The sequence below is a fragment of the Piliocolobus tephrosceles genome, chromosome 11, assembly GCF_002776525.5.
Source record: "Piliocolobus tephrosceles isolate RC106 chromosome 11, ASM277652v3, whole genome shotgun sequence".
Classification (NCBI taxonomy): domain Eukaryota; kingdom Metazoa; phylum Chordata; class Mammalia; order Primates; family Cercopithecidae; genus Piliocolobus; species Piliocolobus tephrosceles.
The window spans coordinates 11,320,185-11,325,440 of record NC_045444.1 but is presented as its reverse complement, the minus strand read 5'-3'; positions in this window follow the sequence as shown (position 1 = coordinate 11,325,440).

The window sequence follows — 5,256 nt, the reverse complement described above, 5'->3', positions numbered from 1 at the left end:
ACAGAGGGCTCTGTATCCAGGAGTGGACCTGTTGGGTCTTTTGCAAAGCAGCCTCTCTGTAGCAGCCACACTCCCTTCCCTATAACACTCCTGCCTTGTGCAACTGGAGCACAGTAAGGGAGGAAATATTCATCGTTCTGCTCTTTGGAAATATTTACTGAGTAGCTGTTATGTGCCAGGCACCAGGCCGTGTGCTCTTAAGAAGCTGACCTCACAAGGGGAGAGAAAGGGCCTCTCCTCCACCCTCCTTGCAACCTCTGATTCTGCATTTTCTGTCTCCGTCTTTATCTCTCTGTTCTAGTCCATAAGCTCAAGTCATACCATGTTAAACTAGATGCATGGGCCCACCAGCCCCTGCACCCTCTGTCCCCCTGCCTCACACTGTCCTCAACTCACTCTCTCCTGCCACTCTCAGGCCACCCTAAAGCTGTCTGTGCTCAGCGGCTCAGCATTCCTGTCTCGCCTCCTCTGGGCAGCACCTTGAGTCCCCAGGGCCCTTCACTCGCCCTCCCTGCCACAGTCTTCCCTGACCTCTTTTTTGCCTAGTACAGTGGATCTTTCGGACACCAGTCGCCTTCCTATTTTTGTGACAGTGAGTATGGCTGAACTTCCTGCTTGAAGCCTTGGTCGTCTGGGCTCCCCTGCGTCATGGTCTCTGCTTTACCTTTCCTTTGGCCCATCTTTCATCTCCTTTCATGGCTTTCATCTCCTCTGCCTGTCTCTTAAATGCCTACTCTCTTGGGGATTTCATTTCCACCATCCTTCCCTTCTCCTTCACTCTGGGTGATTGAATTCACTCTCAGAGCTCCAACTAAAGAACTGTTGGAGTGTGGACAAGTCTTTGGTCAATATTTCCAGTCCTTATCTCTCCTGTGGCCCAGGGCCTTGTCATCAGAGCTCAGACTGATGTGTCAGCTCCCTAGGAAACGGGTTCTGCTGAACACCATCCTCCTCCTTCCCTGGGTTCTTCATGGCATGACTGGCACAGCTGTATGAGTTGGCTTATGAGGCTTGGGCAAGGGATGCATGGATGGGCTATGATTCTCTATGGGATCGTGTAAGTCATGAATGATCTCAACCACACGTAGAGAAAAGTTACAGAGGGACAAAAATGAGTGAAGCCAGAACGCTGGCTTCAAAGTGCCTGTGAACAGAAGGAGACAGAGCAGGGAGGGGGCAACAAAAGGAGCTGAGGGAGGACTGGGGCTCTGGGGCTGGGGGAAGAGGAGATTTCAAGAGGCAACATCTGGGTGCTGCCTGGGGCTGCCCTAGAGTTGGAGGCAGGCCCGAGTGCCGAGAGTTCTTTGCCCCACTTTGCTTTGTCTAGAGAGAGTTGTGTTGCAGGCTCAGCCAGGGAGAAAGTCAATTCCACATGGGGGAAGGCAGAGGCACCATCACAAGTTGAATGTGAATTTTATATTCTCACCTTAGAAAAGCGCAGATCTCCGGAAAGTATCTCACAATCCTAGAAACCGACCGCCTCCCTCCTGTGAGTGACCTCCCCCAGGGCTGAGGGAGCTGAGCTGAGTCTCATCTCACCGGCAGACACACAGCACACTATCTGAAGTGGGACAAACGCATTCCCGACACTCGGCTTAGACGCCCACGACTTGTGCATATGGCAAAACCGGGCAGATGCCCTTCTGCTGAGCAGGCCCTGCCTCTCCCATGACACAAAGAATGAGTCCGATTCTTCTTGTTGCTCATTCACCCAGCCCCAGTCCCAGCCCACCACCATTGATACCTCTCTCACTGCTTACTCTGAGATGGCTGTCTCTGTCCACCAAGAAGACATGGAGGAAGGGAGGGCCAGTCATGGCTCCTTGCTTCCTGGGGGAGGTATATTCAATAGAAATGTGTTGGCTGATTGCAGACCAGGAGATCCTGATGTCCCTGCACACTGGGTAAACAGCTGCTCATTTCCTCCATTGTTTCAGAAGACTTGCCCATGAGGCTTGGAAAAGATTCTCTCAATCACAAGGGACCACAGCCACAGAGGATCATTCCATGACATCCTGACAACTGGGCCAGGATCCTTGACATACAGACGAAGAGGGGATTTTGAGAGTATCCAGATGAAACAAAAGAAGGGAAGAGTGGACCACACAACCTGGCTGTTGAACTGGCTAGATCGCCTCTAGTTTAAGGTTTGATAAATTACAAAACAATGCAGTTCCTAAGATGGTAAAACAAGAAATATGGGGGAAATAGAAACTGGTACTTTTAGAAAAATGTTCAGTTTTTCTTTTCGTTTTTGTTTTCTGTTTTTTGTTTGTTTGTTTGTTTGAGATGAAGTGTCACTCTGTCGCCCAAGCTGGAGTGGAATGGTGCGATCTCAGCTCACTGCAACCCCTGCCTCCCAGATTCAAGCAATTCTCGTGCCTCAGCCTCTCTAGCAACTGGGACTACAGATGCATGCCACCACGCCCGGCTAATTTTTGTATTTTTAGTAGAGACAGGGTTTCATCATGTTGGCCAGACTGGTCTCAAATTCCTAGCCTCCAGTGATCCGCCTGCCTTGACCTCCCAAAGTGCTGAGATTACAGGCATGCGCCACCTCTCCCTGCCTGTTCAGCTTTTCAATAGGCTGAAAGAAAGGAGATCCTGTGGATCTGAACAAAGTATTCCAGAGAGAGAACAGGTTGACCTTTTTAAAACAACAGGATGAGATAAAAGGGAAGAGCAGGGAAATCCTTAAGAGCACCAAGCAACGGACACATGTTATCAAAGAACATACATTAGAGGGAGTGTAAAGCAATCGTGATACTGGGGAAAACTGTTTGATGTGGAAAACAAGCCGGCTTGGCTCTTTCATAAGGAAGAGTTAAAGGACAAATGCAGAGAGATGACTGGGGACAGATGAGAGCCCTGTGGGACAAAGGGCAGAGTGCTGACCCAGCAGTCGGAGATCCTCCCAGGACTAATCCAGATAACTAAAGCAACGTCAGTTTTCTAAAATGACAAAATGGTTGAGCATGCAAATTGAAAAGAGCATTTTAATTCTAGGCCCTGAATACATTCTGACAACCACTTGTGTTAAAGAATTTTAGCAGGGAAAATCCCTTTAGTAACTCAGGCAGACACGGAAATACAGATGACCTCCACAGGAACAAGACTGAGGCTGGCCCAGCCCTCTCTGCACAACAAAGCCTGGAAGAGAAGACAGCACAGGCCATGGGGTCCTGTGCTGGAGCCAGGAGCCCCAGGTCCCAGCCCTAGGTCCCAGTCTGGTGTGCTTCCATTTGAAAGGGCATTCTCAGATATGCGGGAGTTCAAAATTACACCACCCATATAAGTTCAAGACTGGAATTTGGAATTGTCTTTAGGTAAATGTTGAAAAGCACAAGAATTATAACAAAAAAAATGAATTTACATTTCTGCTTCCACTCTTCTGTAGCACTGGCCAACTAGTAAACAGGAAACATACACGAAAAAGTGTTTTCAGTCATTGAAGAAACAACACAAAAATACGATAAAGAAGAAAAAGAAAAATTGGATGATCTCTACGATTGCTCTAGTTTTCTGCATGAAGATACTTTCCAGATAATAAACAACACAGTGAGGGCACACCAGGCAAAACACTGCAGTTTCACTGTATTGCAAATACAAGAAATGGAACTGGAAGGTGGAGGTGGCTGAAAATCACAGGGCAAAGTAATGGATAAGATGGCATAAAAAGAACTCTGTAAAAATAAATGGAGTCACTCTGAGTTTTTTGCTGAATACTAAGCTACACCTGGGTTGCATAAAATACCATAAAACCATTAAAAAACAGGACTGGAGGCCGAGGCGGGCAGATCACGAGGTGAGGAGATCGAGACCATCCTGGCTAACATGGTGAAACCCTGTCTCTACTAAAACTACAAAAAAAAATTTAGCCAGGCGAGGTGGCAGGTGCCTGTAGTCCCAGCTGCTCGGGGGCTGAGGCAGGAGAATGGCGTGAACCCGGGAGGCGTAGCTTGCAGTGAACCGAGATTGCGCCACCGCACTCCAGCCTGGGTGACAGAGTGAGACTCCATCTCAAAAAAAAAAAAAAACACAAAAAACAAAAACAAAAACAAAACAAACAAACAAAAAATACTACTGGGTTGATAAAGGCTGAAAAGTTCCTACATCTTACCTCCTGCTTGGAGAAATTTGAGTTCCAAACAGTCGAATTGCAGATACTTTGTAAAACACTCAGGACATTCTGTCAAAACCTAGAAGGACCACATCTTGGCAGTAATAATAACTACACCCATAGCACAGACTGCTCCAAACCTGATCTGACAAGATTTTAAAACATGCCTCAAAAGAAACAAATTGGCTCAAAGTAAATTAACAGTTAGCTAAAAATATTAAAGTCAAAAAAACTTTTTAAAAAGACAAAAAATCCTGATGCTCAACAAGACGCTCAGCATCAATAATAAAATTATTAGACATGCAAAAAAGCAGGGAAACCTCATTCATAACCAGGAGAAAAAACAATGAAAAGAAACAGACCTAGAAATAACATAGGTGTTGGAATTAGCATAAAATACTTCTAAAAATCTGCTTCAAATATCCTTCAAGATTTAATGGAAAACATACTATAGTAAGGGAAAAGAGAGAAAATATAAAACAGAAGCAAATGGAATGTCTGGAGATGTAAAACAGTACAATATATTAAGTAAAATATTTAATAAATGGGCGTAACATGCACACTAATCTAAGAAAAGATTAGAAAATTTTAAAACGTTGCAATAGAAACTATCCAAATGAAGCACAAGGACTTTTTTTTTTAAAACATGAACAAGGACTCAGTGACTTTGGGACAATCTGAAGTAGTGTGACGCGTGTAACTAGAAGTCAAGAAAAAAAGAAGGGAAGAAAAAAATACTCCAGTAAATAAAAACCAGAATTGTTTCCAAATCTGATGAAACTATAAACTCATAAATCCAAGGAGACTAATGAAACCAAAGTAGGGTAAACACAAGGAAAACCATACAAACGCACTTCATAATACAATTGCTGAAAACCAGTGTGAAATAGAAATTTTTAAGAAACCAGACGAAAAAGATATATTACATTTGGGGGGACAAAATAAGACAACCAAAATCTTCTCTCTAGAAACAATGCAGGCCAGAGGACAATATAATTGCACATTTATAGTGCCAGTTATAAAAATGAATTGGAATTATATTTACAGAAAAACATAGTCGTAAATAACAATGAAACAAAAACTTTTTCAAAGAAACAAAATACTGAGGAATTTGTAGTCAGTAGACCTGCAGTACA